General features: G+C 46.1%; 1 protein-coding gene across 5 annotated transcripts in view; it reads right to left on the reverse strand.

Annotated features, from left to right (window-relative positions):
* The window catches only part of LCLAT1 (lysocardiolipin acyltransferase 1), a 193,002-nt gene extending 190,123 nt beyond the window's left edge, over nucleotides 1-2,879 (reverse strand). Inside the window, exon 1 of one of the 5 annotated variants that reach the window (XM_067703344.1) lies at nucleotides 2,668-2,879. The gene's annotated coding sequence lies outside the window, so the exon portion shown is untranslated. Of the gene's footprint in view, nucleotides 1-2,465; nucleotides 2,609-2,667 lie in introns of those variants that run through there. The other 4 variants (XM_067703341.1, XM_067703340.1, XM_067703343.1 and 1 more) reach the window with 4 other exon arrangements.
* Nucleotides 2,880-10,637: the final 7,758 nt, after the last annotated feature.

Raw genomic sequence — 10,637 nt, forward strand, 5'->3', positions numbered from 1 at the left:
CCCAAGGACTTGGCAGGGCAATTCCATGAAGGTTCAATGAAAGAATGAATGTCCCAGCCACTTTTATTCATGTCACCTTCTTTCTATAAATAGACACTAGAAAAATTAGTACAAATATGTCAAAGCAATGAACCTAACACAAGTTGTCTTTTAAAAGTCACCCAGCAAAGTATTCTTTTAAAGAGTTTAATAAAAAACTAAAACCTTCCTCAATCATAGATTTGTGCTTCCTGTTAGAAATTAGTAACGACTCTTTGCTTTAAAATACTTTTAGGGACTTCCCTGGTGGCACAGTGGTTAAGAATCCACCTGCCAATGCAGGGGACACGGGTTCAATCCCTGGTCCGGGAAGATCCCACATGCCGCGGAGCAACTAAGCCCGTGAGCCACAACTACTGAGCCTGCACTCTAGAGCCCACATGCCACAACTACTGAAGCCCGTGCGCCTAGAGCCCATGCCCACAACAAGAGAAGCCACCACAATGAGAAGCCCGCACACCGCAACGAAGAGTAGCCCCAGCTCACCGCAACTAGAGAAAGCCCGCGTGCAGCAACAGACCCAACGCAGCCAAAAATAAATTAAATAAATTAATTTAAAAAAATACTTTTAAAAATAACGGGCATCGGGCTTCCCTGGCGGCGCAGTGGTTGAGAGTCCGCCTGCCGATGCAGGGGACACGGGTTCGTTCCCCGGTCCGGGAAGATCCCACATGCCGCGGAGCAGCTGGACCCGTGAGCCACGGCCGCTGAGCCTGCGCGTCCGGAGCCTGTGCTCTGCAGCGGGAGAGGCCACAACAGTGAGAGGCCGCAAAAAAACAAACAAAAATAACAAAAAAAATAATAATAATGGGCACCAAAGGTGGGATGAATATACCACTTAACCAAAGTAACTGGAGTCATCACCATATAAATCACTACTGGATGCCAAGGGAATGAATCACAGTTATTATTTATACAACTAAAAGACCACAAACAAAATTATTTCATTGAAAGTCTGTTCATATATATCACCTTGACACATAACACATCTGCATGATACAGGAAGATGGTATGCACGGTGGTTAAGAACACAGTCTGGCATCATAATGCTAGTCTTGCAATTTGGGGAAAATTACTTAAAAGTTCAATGTGCCTCAGCTTCCTCGTGTAAAACAAAGATGATACACAATGTTGCTGGGTGAGTGAGCCTTTAAAGGCTCTTGGAACAGTGCCTGAGGAGCAAATGCATAGTAATAAATGTCAACTGTCAACGCAGTGCTTTTAACTTTTTTAAGCCCTTTTACATACACTTTTTTTTTTTCTTCAAAACAGCACAGTGAGATTGCTTGGAGAATCACTTTGTCCATTTCCGAGACAAAGTACTGATAGAGAGGTCATGATTTCCCTAAGATATTTTAAGTGGCAGAGTAAGAACCAGAAACTACACCTAACCCCAGCCCCAGACTAAACTGACTCTCCACAGATGCAGTGTGGAAGAAAGATTCTTTTGGGTTTTCCCCACTGTTTACCCTTGGTTATCAGCAACAGCCAGACTAAGCACCTGGTGGGAAGAAACGGACCACCATTTGCTCAAATTAATAGGTAAGAGAAGCCTCATTTTCACAGTGCCTGATGCATAGCAGGCAGTCCAAAGACAACTACTGATAACAAACAAGCAGTGCCACTGTGCTTTCTCAGTAACAGAACAAGGCACTCCACAAAATTAACCCAACTAGTTATACTTCATGACAGGTCTTTGCTCAAATAAGGGACCTACATGAATGGACAAAATTGCATTACTGTTAACGCCTTCACCTATACTTATCTTCATTACATTCCTGGGCTTCAGCTGAAAGTCAATCCGCAGTCTTAACATGCAGCCAAGTGCACATGGAATAGAGTTCATGAACTTCGAAGGCAGAGGCAATGCTGCCGGGGAACCCACCGGAACCAAGGAAATACCAAGAAGCAAAACGTCTCTCCCAACAGCTAAGCTCCCGAACTTTTTATTTCTTCTCTTCAAATGGACAACTAGGAGCTCAGATTCACCTTGACGATCAGACTTGACATCAGCCCCTGGCAAGGGCCTACCTTTCCTTTTGTGGCACTGCCACTCTGGCACCTACAGGCAGGCGCCCGGAGCATACACAAATAAGCCAGATCCAGCCCTTTCCCTCCACAGCTCATGTCCAAGCCTCGCACGTGGCGGCCACTTGGGACCTTTGGCACATCTGATTTAACAGCGGCAGAGCCTGGGCTGTGTTCGCAGCGGTGCAGCTCCCGGACCCTCCCCAATCTGGAGCAGGAAGGTCTTGGTGCTCTTCCGTAAACACCTATCAGATACCTGGCCCTCCTCCTCCCGCGGCCACGTCGACCCGGCCCGAGCCGCCCCGCGGCCCCGGCCACGTCGACCCGGCCCGAGCCGCCCCGCGGCCCCCGACGCCTCCGCTAGCCTCCGGGAGTCGCTTCCTCGCGCCTCCTCTCACCTGAGCCGACGGCGCCGCCACCCGCGTGGTGACCCCAATTCCCCGTCAAGTAACCGTTACAGGGGGCCGCAGCCCAGGGAGGCCCGCGGCTCGGGTGGAAAAGCCCATGGGGCTGCTCCCCCTCCGCCGACCCAGGATTCCCCGGCCGCCGCCGCCATTTTCCCCGTGCCGTAAACCCCACCTGACGGTTCCAGCTTCTCACCTGTGACTAGCAGACGACCACGCGCGACACCGTGGGGAGCGCGTGGGCGAACTGGAGAATCCCTGGGGGTCACAACCTCCGTGCAGAACCCGCCACTAATTCATCCCGAAGCGGGAGGCTTCGGCCAGTCGCCCTTGTAATGCGTCCCGGCAGGCTCCATCCTGATTGGCTGCGAGCGCCTTGAGGCAGCGGCGTCCCCGGCTGCGTGAGAAGCCCAGGTCCCCGGAGCCCCGCCCCTGCTTCCCCCGCCTGGGGCTCCCCGGGCGCGCGACACTGAGGGCTCCCTTAAAGTGACCACGCTCATTTCCGGCCCGCCTCCAGGAGAGGAGGGACCCACAGAGCGAGGGGGCGTAGGGGCGAGTAGCAATAAGAAATAGGGAATGCCGGAGGGCATTGTCCCAGGGAACCTAATGGTCCCTCTAACCCCTGGAGTTTCAAAGTGACAATAGAAATCTGGGGAGTTTAATTTACAAACTGTGGACTGACAAGAAAGGCACAACCTAAAAATTAAGAATTATGTTTTACTGGACGAACATACTGAGGACTTAAACCTAAAAGGCAGCCTCTCAGATCGCTCTGAGGGACTGTGCTGAAGAGGTAAGGAAGGAGCCAGGATATTTAGGAGCTTTTGCAACAAAAACCAGGTAGTCGGAACTTTAAAAGGTTACTGTTCATTAAAAACCAGACATCTCAAGTTAATGAAGTTAGCACTTTTCTACCTATGGAAAGACGCCAGAGTCTGGGCTCATCAAAATCATTCCTTTGAAATGCACCTTAACTGTCTAGGGCCAGTATCCCGTTTTTTTTCCATCCTGAACTCCCTCAGGGTGCACAGTGCGGGGGAGGGGCGGCAACTGTGTTGGCTGATGGCTTGATGGCCACAACATCCTTTGTTTATTGAAATGGCTGGTGATATTCTTTGTCCACAAAGCCTAACCTACAGGGGCAAATCAGTAGTAGAACCCGTTCTAGAGCTTAGGTTCCTGACGCGCAGCACCAAGCTCTCCCTAGCATGCAGCTTCCCCAGTCCTAGGGAAACTTTCCCTCCTCTGAGCATCCGCAGTACTTTCATGATAACCCTCATAAAAGGCGTTCAGCACTTTCTACTGTGGGACATCTGTCCCCTAACCTACTAAACTCTAAAGCTCCATAATGGTGGGTACTGTGATTAAACCTTTTTTCATTTCCTACACCATGCCTTCCTCCTGCGAGTCTTCAACAAAGATTCACTGAATTAAAATCCTAAAAAGAATAAACATAGCCACCCATCGCACACTTAGCCACTATACGTATGTTTATGTGTTTTGTTCATTTATTCAACAAGGTACAGAAGGGGATGAATTTTTTTTTCAGAGTACAAGATTCCTGTCCTCATATATTTGTAGTGTAACGATAATGAACATCTAGGTTTGGGATGCATAGCTTCAGTATAGCTAAATTATATTCCATAGGCATTTCCTGGCGGTCCAGAGTTTAGGACTTGGCACTCTCACTGCCTGGGTCTGGGTTCAATCCCCGGTCAGGGAACGAAGGTCCCGAAAGACATGCGTCGCGGACAAAAATATATATATATATATATATATATATATATACTCCAGAGCTCTCTGTGAATCAAAAGTTCCCTTGTTCTTTTTCTAAATCAGCTTCACAGACTCTCCAATTTTATTCAGAAATATTGAAATATTTTAAGATATGCTGAAATTGTGTTAGAAAATAAACAACAGAGGGAAACACCAATACAAAAGCCAACTCTGTCAATTACCCCTGTGACCTTAGGCCTCCTTTTTTATCTGTAAAATAAGATCACTAATATAAAAGTTCTCTAAATTCTTTTCTTCCCCCCACACCTACAAGTTTTTAACTTTCTTGATGTCAGAGGCCAGCGGGAAGACCCTGAAGGCATTGGAGATGGGTTTTGAAAGAAGAGATTATAATCTCTTCTTTATAAGAAATTATAATAGTTTATCTTTGCATCTCCGCAACTCCTAAAACGAACAGTGCCAACTGAGAAAGAGAACACCACGCATCTGAATACAGCAGACGCTGAATAAAGTTTAACTGACTTGATGAATCATCCTGGTTTCTTCTCTATTTCACTTTCCTAGCCTTAGGCTTTTTTGGAGGGTGGAGTGGTAGAACATTAAGGATAGGGTCAAAACTATGGAGTCTGAAGGTATTAGCTCTTTTTTACCCAAACTGCTTCTGACACCCACCACGTGTGGCTTCTCCACACCAAGCAGTTCTCCAGTTCTCTGTGGACACCAACTAGGTGTCCTGCAATGCAATTCAGTTTTGCACTAACTGCTTGGAATTAATGCAGACCTCACAGGTTAAGGGCTTAGTTCCACAAAACTGCTCTGCACTTCAGACACCAATAGAAAGTCTGGGTCTCAGGACGTCCCTGGTGGTCCAGTGGTTAAGACTCCACACTTCCACTGCAGGGTGTGCAGGTTCGATCCCCGGTCAGGGAAGCAAGATCCCACATGCTGCGCGGTGTGGCCAAAAAAGAAAAAAAAGGAAGTCTGGGCCTTGGGTACTTCTGACAAACTGGCTGTAAATCGGGGCATCCCACAATGCCCTGCTCAGGGTCCAATTTGCTAGAACAGATCACAGAACTCAGGAGAACGCTTTACTTACATTTACAGGTTTATTATAAAGGATACAACTTAGGAACAGTCAAATGGAAGAGATACGTAGGGCAAGGTATGGGTTGCGGAGAGGGTACTCAGAGCTTTCATTCTCCCTCTGGGTGTGTCACCCTCCCAGCACCTTGCTGATTACACCAACCAGGAAACTCTCAGAACCCAGTTGTCAGTGTTTTTTATGGAGACTTCGTTACCTAGGCATGATTGATTAAATCACTGACCACTAATGATTAACTCAACCCCTTCCCTGGAGGTTGAAGGGTGGAGTTGAAAGTTCCAACCCTCTAATCTCAGGGTTGGTTTCTCTGACATCCAGCCTCCATGCTCCCAGAATCAACTCACTAGCATAAATACAGGTTCAGAGAGGATTGTTATAAATACCCAAAGACCCTCCTATCCCCCTCTGAAACAGAGCAGGACCCTATGGTCCTTCCCCGCCCATGTACTCCACCTGCCTCTTTTCTGTAGAAAAATTTTAGCCAAAGAATAAGTTTAATCAGAAAAGTGGGAAAATGCAGAAACAAAGGAAAACAGTCAAAGGAGACCAAATAATAAAAATTTAGTCATTAAGCAAAGTCAAGGACCCTTAGTTCCTTCTCAAGGGCTAGAGATAATATTCTGAGCCATAACCTGTGAGCTGTCGGATACTGAAAGCCCCACCAGATGGAAGAAGTTAAGTGCATGATGACCAGACTGTAGTCATGACATAAGCTGCCACAATTCTGAGAATTGGCCTCAAGGAAGTGGGAGCAAACCGACCCTGGAACTAAAGATTAATTGTACTTAAAACAATCAAGATGACTCTGGTCAGACCACCGATGACCAATTTCAAGATGACTGTCAGAGCTGACTGTGCTGTTTCTGCATGTGGCCCCCTGCCTCTGTCTATAAAAGCTCTTACCCCCTGATTGTTGGGAGGGGGAGGCGGGGGGAGTTGGCCTTCGGACAGGTGTCTGCCCCACCCCCTGCTGTTGCTGGTGTCCAAAATAAAGCAAACTTTCCTTTCCACCAACCTTGCCTCTTTATTGGCTTTTGAGCGGTGAGCAGCTGGACCCCACTTTCGGTTACACCTCCACTCAACAAAATACTACAAGGGGTGGCGCAGTGGTTGAGAATCTGCCTGCCAATGCAGGGGACACGGGTTCGAGCCCTGGTCTGGGAAGATCCCACATGCCGCGGAACAACTGGGCCCGTGAGCCACAATTACTGAGCCTGCGCGTCTGGAGCCTGTGCTCCCCAACAAGAGAGGCCATGACAGTAAGAGGCGCACCACGATGAAGAGTGGCCCCCACTTGCCACAACTAGAGAAAGCCCTTGCACAGAAACGAAGACCCACACAGCCATAAATAAATAAATAAAAATTAAAAAAAAATACTACAAGGATTTTAGTATTTTGTTGCCCTTAATCCTAACTCTTCTGCCAAGCTGTGTTGAATGTTCTTTAGGGGTCATTAGCATATGATACAAAGATTCTCACAATTTATGTTCACTGCCTTAGGTCTCTACCCCAGGTTTTCCTGTCTCCAGTCTTCCAAGCTTGCTCCTTCCAGACCCACTGACGAGCCATCTAAGCCATTTGCCGCTGCCAGGTGTCCATGTATATCCTTCTCTTGAGCCAATTCTCTCCCACACAAAATAGATGACCAGTAACACAGGCCTAAACCCTGCCCATTGGGATAATTATGCTCACCTTCAGGAGGTCTGCAGTGAAGCAGTAATCCATTTTCCTCTTGTATCCACAGACCAAACCTATCAATCTTCAATGAAGCTCAGGCTTTTCCGCCTCCATCCTCTGGTTAAGAGAACTCCCCATGGATTAAGGAAGAGGTGTGGGTACAACAGTGGTAGGAGAAACGGGATCTGGGCCATCCGTTCATGCAGCTTATGTGTGTCCTCTGAACCTGCTCAAACTCATTCCCAATGCACCACTTCCATTTGAAAAGATTGTTGCTAGGCCTGCCCACACTTATGAGGTGGTTGGGCCTGCTATTATCCGATTCATGATGGGCAGTTTGGGTTGCATGGTCACTTGATGCCCCATGAGATGTTCAGCTTCTATTAGGTCTCAGTAGCATGCCAGGAGTTGCTTTTTTTTTTTTTTTTTTTTTTTGGCCACACTGCATGGCTTGCAGGATCTTAGTGCACAGATCATGGATTGAACCTGGACCATGGCAGTGAAAGCACTGAGTCCTAACCACTGGACTGCCAAGGAATTCCCCAGAGATGCTTTTCAAATGTGTATGTTTCTCTCCCACAGTTGGCACGGCCATTCTCCAGAACCATATTGGGCCGCACTGTGACTCTTCTTTTGGGTCTTGCCAGAGACTCCACTTGGCCTTTTCTCTACCACAGATACTTCTAGTATCATGAGATGTATCAGGTGATAGAGCCCAAGTGGCAGGACTGCTTGCTCTGAGGCTGGACCCGCTACTGAGTCCTTTATGGATCTGAGCCCTACTTAAAACTAGCCACCTTCCACCTCAACCTGAAGAGATCTACCAAGCATTCTTTCTTAGTGGCAGAAGGTACAAGGTGCTGTAAGTTGTCCTTTACTTGGGAGGAAGTGTCCTTGCAGGCCTTAGACCATTGGTCTACTTCACCATCCACATAAGTTCTGTGCTTTATATAATAGTATTGTACCAAGGTTATTTTCTTAGTTTTGATATATGTTCTGTGCTTATATAAGATGTTAACGTAAGGGCAAGCTGGGTAAAGTACCTGCAGAAAATCTCAGTTTTCTTCTTGCGTCTCTCCTATCAATCTAAAATTATCTCAAAATGTTAAAAGTAATAACTGGCATTTAAAATTTTCGTCAACGTAGCAGGCTTCTGAATTTTTATGGGATTTATTCATCCTCTGGAAAGCATGTGTCTCATCAAGACATCCAGATTACTTGCATTTATTGCTCCTCGGGGCCAAGTAACATGATATTTCACCGTGATAGACTAATGTGACGTTCTGTGGAATGGCCAGATGGTCCGGGTCCCTTTGGAATATATTATGACAGAAAACAGGGAAGTAAACATAGCCTTGGAGCAAGACTGTAAAAGTAGAATGTTTTCTGTCCTATGTGAATGTTGTCTTCCTCTGGATGTGATAGTTTTGGTTTACTGTCTTCATTGGGGCAGGGGAGAGGCAGTTCCAGGGGCTTTACTTGGCTTTTCCTACTACAATAGCTCTTCCTCTACAGACCAAGGGGCAAGGTGAGGATCCTGTCAACTGCTAAGTACATCCATTCCAATCATACATTTGGGAATCAAGGAAACAGCCACCAGGTTGGTAAGAAGAGCCAGTGGACCCACTCAGAGACAGACCAGAAGACTCCATTTATTATCTGACTCCAATATGCCCCTCCTCTAACAGGAGTGCCTGATGGTGCTTTGGACCCCTGGGTATCCCCATCAAATTAGACCCTGTATCCAACATCCCTCAAATATCGGATTATCCCTCTTTTCCCAGTCTGTGGTTATCCAAGGAAACAACCATAAATCAATTTGGAGAAGGACTGAAAAAAATCTGTATACACTTGCCCTGACGTTCCAGGTTCTCCCTTATAGACACCCAGTCTCTCCTTTGGTCCATGCATTCTAGGTTTGAGAACAGGCTCTGGTCTTTAAATCAGGCAAGTTATTATGACTTTCTACTGGAGTGATGTTGACCCCAGTCTTCTACTATTAATCTCTTCTTATTATGTATTAAGCAGTACCCTTTCTGGCTGCCCATCTATCTTGTCCCTAGAAATACATGTTCTACTAGACATTGCCATAGGTCAGGTCAGTCCCCCTGGCTGCCACTTCAACCTTACTATCCATTATGGTAATAAGTTCACCATTGCTTCTCATATTTGTCTCTGCTATTCTAGAATCCTGTCATCCCCACTGCTGCTAGAAGAACCTGTTCTGTGACAGCATGAGCCCTGGTCTGCAGAGGACAAACTCCACTGAGCTGCTCAATGATGCTGGTGCCCCTTCCAGACATTTGCTATCATTCTTGATAGTCATCCCGGCCCTCCTGAAAAACAGTCAGCTGAAAGGTTTCTAGTCTTGTTTGGTTGATGCATTTTAGCATGCTTGCTTCTTGGAGCTTTTTGATTCCTACATCCACATTCTGTTATGACGGTTCTGACATCTCTGCTTTTTTTTTTTTTTTTTTTTTTTTAGCCACACTGTGCGGTATGCAGGATCTTACTTCCCCTACCAGGGATCAAACCTGAGCTCCCTGCAGTGGAAGCACGAAGTCTTAACCATTGGACCGCCAGGGAAGTCCCAAGGCATCTCTGCTTTATTTAATGTGATCATTGTTTTTTCCCAACTTCCAAGAACCATGCCAGCAGTATATTAGAACTGGGTCCCAGAGCTCTTGCCATGTTATTGAACACTATGTGATGGGAATGTGCCTCTTATTGGCAAATTCCCCTAAACAAGCTTTATATTCTCTGTCTCCTTAATCCAGTACCTCAGGTTCCACACGTAGGCAGAATCTCCCTGCTGTGAGCCAGCACCTGCAGGCCCTGTGGCATATAATCCTTTCTCTCTTTTATAGCCCCCGACCTTCCCCGGTCAGGTCAAGGTGAGACTTGAGCCATTTTAAGTAAGGGTTGCCTCTTTCTTCCAACAAGGCAGAGAGACCCACTTCTGCAGGCCCAGATGGTTCTGGGAATTGAGGGTTCAAGATTCTCAAGTGCATCAACTCAGATATCCCAACCCCAAGTCTCAAGGGTTTTTTTTTTTCCAGCTTTATTGAGATATAATTGACATATAACATTGTGTAAGTTGAAGGTGTGCAATGTGATGATTTGATATACATATATATTGCAAAATGATGACCACAAAGTTAGTTGGCCCATCTATCACCACACATGGTTATCTTTGTGTGTGTGTGGCGAGAATTTTTAAAAATCTACCCTCTTGGCAACTTTCAAGTACACAGTACAGTGCTGTTAACTATAGTCACCAGGCTGTATATTAGATCCCCAGAGCTTATTTATCTTATAACTGGAAGTTTGTACCCTCTCACCACCTTCACCTGTTTTCCCCACTCCACCCCTCCCCCAACCTCTGGCAACCACCAATCTACTCTCCGTTTTTATGAGTTGGATTATTTTAGATTTCACTATAAGTGAGATCATACAATATTTGTCTTTCTCTGTCTTGCTTATTTTACATAGCATTATGCCGTCATCTGTGTTGTTGCAAGTGGTAGGATTCCTTCTTTTTATGGCTGGATAATAGTCCAGCCATTATATATATATATATATATATATATATATATATATATATATATATATGGCAATTTCTTTATCCATTCAACTGTTAGTGGACACTT

This window comes from Pseudorca crassidens, chromosome 14 (genome assembly GCF_039906515.1).
Source record: "Pseudorca crassidens isolate mPseCra1 chromosome 14, mPseCra1.hap1, whole genome shotgun sequence".
Taxonomy (NCBI): Eukaryota; Metazoa; Chordata; class Mammalia; order Artiodactyla; family Delphinidae; genus Pseudorca; species Pseudorca crassidens.